Raw genomic sequence first — 11,641 nt, forward strand, 5'->3', positions numbered from 1 at the left:
TCACTGCTGCCTCAAACTCCTGGGCTCAAGAGATCCTCCTGCCTCAACCTCCTGAGTAGCTAGAACCACAGGTGCGCAACACCATGCTCAGTTAATTTTCTTCTCTTTTTTTTTGAGTCGGAGTCTCACTCTGTTGCCCAGGTTGGAGTGCAGTGACATGCTCACTGCCACTGCAGTCTTGACCTGCTGGGCTCCGGTGATCCTTTTGCCTCAGCCTTCCAAGTAGCTGAAACCGCAGGCATGTTCCACCATGCCTAGCTGATTTTTTTTTTATTTATTGTAGAGATGAGGTCACACCATGTTGCTCAGGTTGGTCTCCAACCACTGAGCTCAGGTAATCCTCTTGCCTCCGCCTCCCGAAGTGCTGGGATTATAGGCTTGAGTCACCATGCCTGGATAATTTTCTTTTTTTAATTTTTTTTTTTTTGTAGAGATAGAGGGTCTCACTATGTTGCCCGGGCTGGTCTTGAACTCCTGGCCTCAAGCAATCCTCCCTCCTCAACCTCCCAAAGTGCTGGGATTACAGACACTGAACCACTAAGACTGGCTTCAACCAGGATTTCAAAAGCACACAGCATTTTTCTATCTAAATTAAATACTTGAACCTTTTGAAACAAAGTCTTATCTTCTAGGCTTCTAATCTTTTGTTGCTATTGAGAAAGTTGCTTTGACACTGTCATGTGCCGGGTTCGGTGGCTCAACCTGTAATCCCAGCAATTTGGGAGGCCAAGGCGAGTGGATTGCTTGAGCCTGCGGGTTCAAGACCCACCCGGGCAACTTGGCGAGACCTCGTCTTTACAATAAATCAAAAACGAGCTGGGTGTGATAGCGTGAGCCTGTAATTCTGGCTACTTGAAGGCTGAGGCAGAAGGATCGCCGTAGCCCAGCAGGTGGAGGCTGCGGTGGACAGGAGTGTGCCACTCCACTCCAGTCTGAGCAACAGAGTAAGACTCCAACTCAAAAACAAGAAACTGTCATGTAACAAACTTAACCAAAATTCTTTGGAATTCAGAAGCATACGAAAATGTTTAAGAGTTCAGACTTTGGAGTTGGACAGATCTGTACCAACTATACCTGGGCGAGTTCTTTACCTTTTCTGTGCCTATTTCTTCGTCTGTAACATAAAATAAAAATGCCAAGTCTTTGGAATATTATTTGGTGCTAAAAAGAAATAGGTTATTAAGGCAAGAAAAAAATAGAGGAATCTCAGATGCACATTATTAAGTGAAAGAAGGGAAGTTGAAAAAGCTACATGATGTATGACTCCAACTATATGACATTTTGGAAAAGGTAAAACTGTAGAGACAGTTTGAAAAATATCCCCAGCCTGGGCAGCAATATGAGACCTCACCTCTCCAAAAAAATGTAAAAATTAGCTGGGCATGTTGGCTCACACATGTAGTCCCAGCTACTCAGGAGGTTGAGTCAGGAGGATTGCTTGAGCCCAGGAGTTTGAGGTTGCAGAGAGCTATGATCCCATCACTGCACTCCAGCCTGGGTGACAGGAGACTGTCTCTAAAAAAAAAAAAAAAACTAAATCGGTGGTTGCCAGGGGGTAGGAGGGAGAGAGGGATGAATAGGCAGAATACAAGGGATTTTTAGGACAGTAAAACTATTATATATAAGTATGATACTGTAATAGCAGATACAGATCATTATACATTGGTCCAAACCCACAGAATGAACAACACAGAGTGAACCCCGGTGCAGAATGAACAACACAGAGTGAATCCCGGTGCAGATAAACTATGGACTTTGAGTGATAATGTTGCGTCAATGTAGGTTCATCGATTGTATTAAATGTACCACACTGATGCTAGATGTTGATAATGGGGGAGGCTGGGTGTGGAGTGGGTGGGCAGAGGGTGTATGCAAACTCTGTACTTTCTGCTCAATTTTGCCTTGAACCTAAAACTGCTCTAAAAAAAAATAAAGCCTATTTTTAAAAAACAATATTCAGGCCAGGTGTGGTGTCTCACACCTGTAATTCCAGCACTTTAGGAGGCCAAGACAGGAGGATTGCTTGAGCCCAGGAGTTCAAGATCAGTCCAGGCAACATAGCATGACCTTATCTCTACAAAAAAAAAAATCAAAGAATTAGTTGGACATGGTGGCTACTTTGGAAGGATCACTTGAGCCTAGGAGGTTGAGGCTGTGGTAAGCCCAAATCATGTCACTACACTCCAGCCTGGGCAACAGACCTTGACTCAAAAAAAAAAAAAAAAAAAGAAATCAATCAATATTCAAATACACCAACATTTTGAAAAAGCCACCAATTTCATAGTTGGTTATGATGATTCAATGATCATATAAATTATGACAGTAGGATCAGCAAACTATGACACACAGATCAAATCTGCTCTATTGTCTGTTTCTGTTTGGTTCCCAAGCTAAGAATTTTTTTTTTACAATTTTAAATGATTGGGAAAAAATATCAAAAGAAGACTATTTCAAGAAACTTAAATTTCAGTGTCCATGAATCCAGTTTTATGGGCACACAGCCTCATCCATTCGTTTCCTTATTGTCTATGACTATTTTCAATGCTACAACAGCAGAGTTGAATAGCTGTGACAACAGAGACCTCTGGTCCACAAAGCCTGAAATGTTTACCTTTTTTGTTTGTTTGTTTTCTGATGCCTGGTATAGAAGATAACATTAACAAAAGGGCAACATTAATAAAAGTTAGCTATTAGAACAGGTACAGTTGTTCACGCCTGTAATCCCAGCACTTTGGGAGGTCAAGGCGAGAGGATTGCTTGAGCTCAGGAGTTCGAGACCAGCCTGGGCAACATGGCAAGAACTTGTCTCTACAAAAAAATTTTTAAAAATAAGCCAAGCATGGTGGCGCATGCCTATAATCTCAACTACTTGGGAGGCTGAGGCGGAAGGATCGCCAGAGCCCAGCAGGTTGAGGCTGCAGTGGCCATGAACGTGCCACTGCACTCCAGCCTGGGCGACAGAGTGAGATTCCAACTCAAAAAATAAAAATAAAAGAATATTCAAGCAGGATATTTCTGTTGTTGTCTGATTCAAACTCTTTGGTTTTACAGGAAGCCAATAACTTCTCAATATTCTTTACCTTGAGTACTACTGTATTTCCCTTGAGCGGCCTTCTGCTCTTGTAATTTCACCATGTATCAAAAGTGTTATTTGTGTAGTCATAGCAGGAAAATGAGCAAGTAACACTGCTAATATAAAACTATAACTGTAGCCGGGCGTAGTGGCTCATGCCTGTAATCCCAGCACTTTAAGGAGGCGGAGGTGAGAGGATCTCCTGAGCCCACGGGTTCGAGACCAGCCTGGGCAACATGGCAAGATCTCGTCTCTACAATAAATCAAAAAATGAGCTGGGTGTGGTGGCACATGCCTGTAGTTCCAGCTACTTGGAAGGTGGAAGGATCGCCTGGGTGGCAGAGTAAGACTCCGACTCAAAAAATAAAAACTATAACTGTAAAAATAAAAAAAGGAGGGTAACTAACAAAAACAAATAACTATAAATCCCACTTTCTTTCATAATTCACAAATGATTTAAAATACTTGGAAATTAAGCACAGATGCAATCAGGTAGCAACCATTTCAGTTCCCCATTTCTTATTTGTCCTCCTCAAAGGAATGCCCGATCTGATTCTGTGGTTTTCTCTGCTTATCTTTCAAAACAATCTCAACTAAAGTCACTTCAGAACTGTGAGTTCAATTTGAGTATGGCCAGAGTGAGTAAACATGTCCCATCCCAAATGGCCTGCTCCAGTCCCTGAGCCTGCCTTTCTCTACAGAGCACAGTTGATCACATTCAATGCCATTGCACCTCTTCACTGCCCACATGGCCCACTTACTCGAGCTATATTTATAGCCTAAAAGATTTTCAATCCAGCTGGGCTCGGTGGCTCAGCCTGTAATCCCGCGCCCTTGGGAGGCTGAGGTGAGTGGATTGCCTGAGCCCACGGGTTCGAGACCCGCCTGGGCAACTTGCCGAGACCTCATCTCTACAATAAATCAAAAAAATTAGCCAGGTGCGGTAGCGCACACCTGTAGTTCCAGCTACTTGGAAGGAAGGCTGAGGTGGAAGGATCACCGGAGCCCAGCAGGTCGAGGCTGCGGTGGCCGGGAGCAGCCACTGCACTCCAGTCTGGGCGACAGAGTGAGATTCCAACTCAAAAAAAAAAAAAGATTCTCAATCCAAATCCAGACCTCTTTGGATCACTCAGAGATCCAAAATGTATCTGAATATTCATCTCTTTACACTCCTACTGCCTCAGGTAATCATTATGGTGATAATTTCTTCACAGGCCTACCTTACTCATTCCACTGTTGATTTGCTCAGCTTTGATAAGTGCTTGTCCTCTGGAGTCAAATAGCCTGGGTTCAAATACTGACTCTGTCACTTACAGCTATGACCCTAGTCAAATTCTTCAATTTTTCAAAATCTCAATGTTCTCAATCCATGCAGTATATGTGTATAATGATAATACCTACCTTAGAGAGTTGCGCAGAAATTTACAAAGAGAGTAACTAAGTGTTAAATTAAGGTTAGCTGTTATCATTTTTCAGTACTACCTACACAGTGATTCAATCAGATCCCAAATGTTTATTGATAAACTGGTTGCAGTGGTTCAGCTACTTAGAAGGAGTTAATGGTCAACCTGGGCAAGTAGTGAGCCCCTTTCTCTGTAAATATATATATTAAATTGCCAGTCACCGTGCCTGACAACTTTTTTTAAAAATTAAGATTAAAGGCCGGGCTCGGTGGCTCAATCTGTAATTCCAGCACTTTGGAAGGCTGAGGCAAGAGGATTGCCTGAGCCCAGGGATTCGAAGCTTGGACAACTTGTTGAGACCTCATCTCTACAATAAATCAAAAAATAAGCTGGGTGTGGTAGCGCACGCCTGTAGTTCCAGCTACTTGGGAAGCTGAGGCAGAAGGATCGCCTGAGCCCAGCAGGTTGAGGCTGCAGTGGCTGTGAGCGTGCCACTGCACTTCAGCCTGGGCAACCCTGTGACTCTGACTCAAAAAAATAAAAAAATAAAAATCTTAATTGCCAAGATTAAGATTTTGATCTTAATTTGGCCAAAAATATATCATGTTAAATCTTAATATATTTAGGTGATTGGGTTGTAGATGTTGGGGCTCAGAAAATGATACCCCAAAATGAAGGCCTCAGAAGCAAAGTTTTTCTCTGACCTTCTCCTGCCCTCCTGTCTCTCACCCTTATTCTCCCCCAAGGCAAGTCATAAAAATGAGAATTCTTCATCCCCAAGCCAGGTCATAGAAACTAGAACCCCTTTCTTCCCATAAAGCCATAAAGCCAAAAAGTATTACTCTAACCTTCCCTCCACCTCTTTCCATGTAACAGCTGGCCATAAAAAAATTCCAGAGGGGTCTTACGCCATACCCAGGAGGAAGAAATGCTCCACCAGAAACGCCAAGAAGAATCTGGACAGGCCTTGCTGAATTTCCCCACTCAGTCTATTTCTATTAGCTCATCTGTCCCTGCTTCATGGATCCTAAGCAAAAAATCAGTTTTCCCTGTATTTCTGAGTGTTCATTCTGAAGGCTCCCATTTCATGTAAAACTATGATTAAATTAATTTGTTATGGTTTTCACTTGTTAACCTGTCTTTTGTTTAGAGTAGTCAGCTATGACCTTTATGGTAGGTAATAAAAGGTATCACCCCCCCACCCATTATTCGTTTTCAGTATCTTGAAAAACACAGGAACCTTTTTAAAGCAAATTAGATATTTTAGAAAATCCTCTTTTAAAAATGTAACAACAACAAGGAGACACTTAATCCTTCCTACTACTTGTAAGCAAACAAGTAAGTTTGAAACAAAGTTTTTAAAGTGCAGGAAAAGGCAAGCTCTGTTTTAGATCACTTCTAATTGTGATGGTTCCAATATGAAGATATATTTTTCATTTTTTTTTTTTTTTTGAGTTGGAGTCTCACTCTGTCGCCCAGACTGGAGTGCAGTGGCCGCTCCCGGCCACCGCAGCCTCCACTTGCTGGGCTCCAGCAATCCTTCCACCTCAGCCTTCCAAGTAGCTGGAACTACAGGTGCGCGCTACCACACCCGGCTAATTGTTTGATTTATTGTAGAGATGAGGTCTTGCCAAGTTGCCCAGGCGGGTCTCGAACCCACGGGCTCAGGCAATCCACTCACCTCAGCCTCCCAAAGCGTGGGATTATAGGCTGAGCCACCGAGCCCGGCTATATTTTTCATTTATTCGTATATGCAGTGAGTGGAGCCAAGTGTTTATAGAATAGGACAAGGTAGAGCTGTGTTGTACCTTGTCTAATAAAAATATCACACAGCCAGGTACGTATCTTTAAATTTTCTAGTAGCCACATTAAAAAATAAAAAACAGATTAAGTAAATTTTAATAATTGTTTAAGTCAATGTAGACAAATGTTATTTTAACATGTAATAAATGCAAGAATTTACTGGTGAGGTATTTTACATCCTTTATTTGTATGTGTGTGCTGAAACTTCTGAAAGTAAGTGCATATAATTAGCGCACATCTCAGTTTGGACTTGCCACATTTCCAGTGTTCAATAACCAAGTGTAGCCAGTGGCTCTCACATTAGAACTGGCAGGCCTAGAACAGCTAAAAGCACCTTAAGCACCAAGAGCCACCTTCTCAATGATGGCCATTTAAAAAGTAATGTTAGGCTGGGCGCGGTGGCTCACGCCTATAATCCCAGCACTTTGGGAGGCCCAGGGATTGCTTGAGCCCCAGGGTTCGAGACCAGCCCGGGCAAATTGGCGAGACCTCATCTCTACCAAAAAAAAAAAAAAAAAGGTATTGTTAGACACAAAAGAATACTTACTGAATAATCTTGTTTTACGAAGTCCTGGGAAAGCGGATTGGCTGGAAAGGGGCACGAGGGAACTTTCCTGAGTGATGGAAATGGTCTATGTCTATGTTGGGACAGTGGTTACATGAGCGTATAATTTGTCAAATCCCATCGACCTGCACACTTAAAATGGGGCATTTTATTGTATGTAAGCTATACAGCAAAAAAATTTAATGGTACCCCCCTCCCCAAGAAAAAAGTGATTTTGTAGCTGTAACGTAGTTGGGCACTGTGCGCCCTAACCAGATAATATGCTGAAAACGCACGGGTTGTTATTTTACCGGTGCGGGGGCCGAGAGAGCAGAGAAAGGCTATGTTCCTGGTGCTGACCGCCAGTTTCGCCAGACCCGTGCTTGGGGCTTCACTTCCGCCAACGCCATCTCAGGACTTTCGGGGCTCGGGAGGGTGGGGAGGGAAGAAGCGCGTCCCAGGGGCGCGTCGCTCAGGACCCGGGGCTGCGTGCCGCAGCAGGACAGGCTCCAAAGGCTCTGGGCACCGGCGGATGTCCCTCAGTCCCCGCGCCACGCCGAAAAGGCGAGGTAGGCGAGCGCAGGGTGCTGGACTCGCGGTGCTACCGGCCGGACTCAGACTCTACCCGGGGGAGAGCGCGGGCGCCATCGGGGAGGGAACAATGGCGCCCAGATCCTCGAGTGTGCCTGGGCTAGGTGCGCGGGGCGGGGCGGGGAGTCCCTGGGGACGCAGATTGGCCTGGGGGTCAGGGCCAGGGCCAGGCGGGGAGTTACCTGCGCGGTGGTGGTAGCGCCAGGGAGAGTGGCAGATGAGGACGGCGGGCTCCGCCCTGCGGCTGACCTGGCGCTCACCTGTCGGGCTGGGGAGGGGGTCGCCGCTGGGGCTGTCCGGAGTTGTCCCCCGCGTCCTTCCGCTGCCCGCACTGGCCTCGGGGTGCGCGGCGCCGTCCTCGGCCACCTTCCCTGTCCGCCCTGAGGCTGACCCCGCTGACTCACGCTGATGAGCTTGGGGTTTGCATCCGTGTTTGTGCAACGGTCCAAAACAAGCGCCTAAAAAGTGATTCCTCCGGCACAGACAGCTCCCGTCACCCTCCGCTCTGGACGCCCTTGGCCTCAGGCCTAGCTCAGCCTGGGGACAACTCCTCCCCCCTGTGGCTCACTTTGCAGAGGCGCTTCGGATGCGCGGGTGAACTCCAGGGTTCCCGGCCAGCCCCGGCTTCCTAGCAAGCCGAGACCCTCGTTCAGGTCCTCGCGTCCGGGTCTTACCCTGGCAAAGAGTTTCCATCCGCCACCTACGCGAATCCCCTATGACCCGTCAGGAACAGCAGGAGCGCTGAGGAGGAAGGAAATTCCTGCCGCCTTGGAGGAGCCCACAGTCTTGTGGAAGGGCTAACTGTCTATTGGAGGCAATAAAGTTCGAGAGAACAATACTTGGGTAGCACGGGGCGGGGGGGCGGTTAGGGAGACAGAGGAAGGCAATTAAGACTTCGCAGAGTGACTTTTCTTTTTTGAGATGGAGTCTCACTCTGCCACCCAGGGTTGGAGTGCAGTGGCACGCTCACAGCTCCCCCGCAGCCTCGACCTGCTGGGTTCAGTCTTCCAAGTAGCTGGAACCACAGGCATGCACCACCACGCCCAACTAATTTTTTGACGTTTTTATTGTAGAGACGAGGTCTTGCCCTGTTGCTCAGGCTGGTCTCCAACCCCTGAGCTCAGGCAATCCTCTTGCCTCCACCTCCCAAAGTCTGGGATAACAGGCCTGAGCCACAAAGCCCAGTTCGCAGGGTGACTTTTCTGAGAGTATTTGGAGGATGGCTGGTGATGGGCACGACACAGGAGGTGATAAAGGTGAAGGAAAGAACTTAAGCAAACCACTGAAGGAGAAAGGAGCTATCTATGGCCAATGGAAGGCTTTGAAATGAGATGGAAGCTTTAGGGAAATGGTGGAATTTTGCATAACCAGTGTGAAACACAAGAGGGACCAGTTAGACGAGAGTCATTGGAGACCTAGTGGAGTTTAGAAACCATAATTGTGTAGTGATGTCCAGCTATAATTTGGCAAGGTTACCTGTATAAGTATAGGTCGCAGTGATAAAACCTGAGTTTGCTGCTTGCGTAGAGTAGAAGGACAAGAGGGTGACGAAGTGGAGGGCACTGGAGACTGTGATTAGAGTGATGGGCCAGGCTCTGGTTCCTAAAGAACAGGAACCCAAGCCAGCAGGGAACTGATGGGCTGGGAGAGTAGAGAGAAGGGCCCAAAGCCCAGGGCCTCTGAGAAGGAAAGGACTGGCAAGCTGGCAGCAGAGACTGTGATGTGGGGTTCAAGCCTTCAAAGGGGAAGTAATTACAGGAGATGAGACAGATTAGGGTGTGGCTGCTGTGAGATGGTCATCACTGGACTTGGGCCTAATGCCCACCAGGTTGGCGTGGTGGACATCAAGGGTTTTAGAAGGATGGAGGAATCAGTTGAGGCCAAGGAACTTCAGGGAATAGGAGCAGGGGGCGGAGTGAGCCTGAAACTAATAGATGATTGGGTCCGGGAAGGGGAGAGAGTTGTAGAGCAAAAGTCAATGACCTGCAAAACAGTTTCTCCCCACCAAGAAAGAAAGAGCAGTGTGGAAGGAAGCAGGACGGAGTTTGGGATACTGATGACAACTTCTGAGAAAATAAGCAGAAGCTTCAGTCAGCAGGGCATCCTTGGAGGAGACCCAAGTCTCCATGGAAAAAGAAAAAAAGAGAAGGATATCGAAAGGCTGGGTTAGGGAGTCTGTTAATAAAAACAAGTCTCGGCCAGGCTCGGTGGCTCAGCCTGTAATCCCAGCACTGTGGGAGGCCGAGGAGAGTGGATTGCCTGAGCCTGCGGGTTCGAGACCCACCTGGGCAACTTGGCAAGACTTTGTCTCTACAATGAATCAAAACTTAGCCGGGCGTGGTAGCGCACCTGTAGTTTCAACTATTTGAAAGACTGAGGCGGAAGGATCACCAGAGCTCAGCATGAGTGTACCACTGCACTCCAGCCTAGGAGATAGAGTAAGACTCCAGCTCAAAATTTAATTAATTAATTTTAAAAAATAAAAACAAGTCTCCCAGAATGCCCAGGAGAAAGGATGTTTGTGAAACGGGTTGGTATGGATGATGATACTTAATACCTCCTGAGAATGTAAGGTTTCCTTCTACATTTCCATCTTTCATTCCTTTTTACAACCAGGATGGTTGGTATGATACCCTTTTTAGAATGAGGAATCTGAGGCTCACAGATGTAAAATGCCTTGACCAAAGGTACATTAGTTAATATGAGTGGCAAAGTCAGGACATCAGTGCACAGCCAAACTCTTCACCACAGGATATGGGGCCTTGTGTGATTATCTTATTCTATGAGGCTAGTGAATGAAGGGTATCCTGTAAATACAAATATATTATAATAACTATTGTATTGTTCATCCCAAATGGAAAAAAGATGAGCAGAAAAAAATACATAACAGGGTGCAGATTGAATTGTGTGGGCTAAGGATGTGTCATTTAACATTGTGCTGGTTCTGCAAGATGATTTTTATTTTTATTTCAGCTGGAGTCTCACTCTGTCGCCCAGGCTGGAGTGCAGTGGCACACTCACGGCTACCCCAGCGTCGACCTGCTGGACTCTGGCGATCCTTCCGCCTCAGTCTTCCAAGTAGCCAGAATTACAGGCACGTGCTACCACATCCAGCTAATTTTTTTTTTTTATTTGTCATGGAGACAAGGTCTTGCCAAGTTGCCTGGGCTGGTCTCGAATCCACGGGCTCAGCCAGTCCACTCGCCTCAGCCTCCCAAAGTGTTGGGATTACAGGCTGAGTCACTGAGCCCCGCTAATTATTTTTAAAAAATAAAAAGGAACCAGGTGCCGGGGCTCACACCTATAATCCCAGCACTTTGGAAGGCGAAGGCGAGAGGATTGCCTGAGTCCAGGGGTTTGAGACCAGCCTGGACAATTTGGTGAGACCTTGTCTCTACAATAACTCAAAAAATTAGCCAGACACGGTGGCGCACACCTGTGGTTCCAGCTACTTGGAAGGCTGAGGCAGAAGGATCACCTGAGCCCAGCAGGTGAAGGCTGCGGTGGCCGTGAGTGTGCCACTGCACCCCAACCTGGGCGTCAGAGTGAAACTCTGACTCAAAAAATTAAATTAAATTAAAAAATAAAAATAAAAAGGAAGCACATCATTAAGTTGATTGTTTATGTTCTTTCACAGTCTTTTATTTTGAAGAATTTTACCTTTCAGAATAGTTATAAAACTGTCCCAGGCAGTCTTAGTAGTTCAGCCTGTAATCCCAGCACTTTAGGAGGCCAAAGGTAAGTGGATTGCCTGAGCCTGAGGGTTCGAGACCAGTCCCAGCAACTTGGCGAGAACTCGTCTCTACAAAAATTAGCTGGGTGCTGTAGCGGACACCTGTAGTTTCGGCCACTTGGAAGGCTGAGGCGGAAGTATCGCCGGAGCCCAGTGGGTTGAGGCTGCGGTGGCCGGGAGCGTGCCACTGCACTCTAGTCTGGGCGACAGTGAGACTCCAACTCAAAAAACAAAACAAAACTGTCCCTTGGAGAACACAGCCTTCACTTGTGTTCTCTGAGATAAAGCAAAGTAAGGCGTGGTAGCTGACGCCTGTGATCCCAGTGCTTTGGGAGACTGACATGGGAGGATCACGTGAGACCAGACGTTTGAGACCAGCCAGGACAGCATTGGGAGACCTTGTTTTTTGTTTTTTGTTTTTTTTGAGTTGGAGTCTCACTCTGTCACCCAGACTGGAGTGCAGTGGCCGCTCCCGGCCACTGCAGCCTCGACCT

At 46.6% G+C, this 11,641-nt stretch overlaps 1 protein-coding gene across 1 annotated transcript in view; it reads right to left on the bottom strand.

The window, feature by feature from the left end:
* Window positions 1-7,913, bottom strand: part of CTPS2 (CTP synthase 2) — a gene marked incomplete at its 3' end in the record, with an annotated part of 88,830 nt that extends 80,917 nt beyond the window's left edge. The window contains exons 1-2 of the mRNA XM_021713756.1: window positions 7,819-7,913; window positions 7,597-7,682 (exon numbers count right to left, since the gene is read on the bottom strand). The remainder of the gene's footprint in view (window positions 1-7,596; window positions 7,683-7,818) is intronic.
* Between the last annotated feature and the right edge of the window lie 3,728 nt (window positions 7,914-11,641).

Source organism: Carlito syrichta, unplaced genomic scaffold, assembly GCF_000164805.1.
Source record: "Carlito syrichta isolate Samal-C Ts95f unplaced genomic scaffold, Tarsius_syrichta-2.0.1 Scaffold304715, whole genome shotgun sequence".
Lineage (NCBI taxonomy): Eukaryota > Metazoa > Chordata > Mammalia > Primates > Tarsiidae > Carlito > Carlito syrichta.